At 35.3% G+C, this 266-nt stretch overlaps 1 long non-coding RNA gene across 3 annotated transcripts in view; it reads right to left on the reverse strand.

Annotated features, from left to right (window-relative positions):
- The window catches only part of LOC110411323 (uncharacterized), a 2,323-nt gene extending 2,063 nt beyond the window's left edge, over positions 1–260 (reverse strand). For all 3 annotated transcript variants that reach the window (XR_002444745.1, XR_002444746.1, XR_002444744.1), the window contains exon 1: positions 31–260. This is a non-coding gene — a long non-coding RNA (uncharacterized LOC110411323). The remainder of the gene's footprint in view (positions 1–30) is intronic.
- Between the last annotated feature and the right edge of the window lie 6 nt (positions 261–266).

The raw sequence follows: 266 nt of genomic DNA on the forward strand, positions 1-266 counted from the left end.
ATCCATAACCAAAATCAAAGTTCTACTTACCATAACTTGGTTGAACCTGTGGATCATCCACCTTCTTTTTCTCTAAATATTTCGTATCTACCAGAGATCTAACCCATATCTCTCAATAAAGGATAAATTCCTAGAAGTAATGAAGCTTAATGATAGGAAAATAGAGAGAAAGAGCTCATGGGTGCTGTAAATCCCACAAAATCGAAGCTTCACTTAGTTTGCCTTTTCACTCAACTATTTCTTCTTTCTCCTTTCTTCCTTTCTCT

This window comes from Theobroma umbraticum, unplaced genomic scaffold (genome assembly GCF_002168275.2).
Source record: "Theobroma umbraticum cultivar Fairchild unplaced genomic scaffold, ASM216827v3 scaffold_56.0, whole genome shotgun sequence".
Taxonomy (NCBI): domain Eukaryota; kingdom Viridiplantae; phylum Streptophyta; class Magnoliopsida; order Malvales; family Malvaceae; genus Theobroma; species Theobroma umbraticum.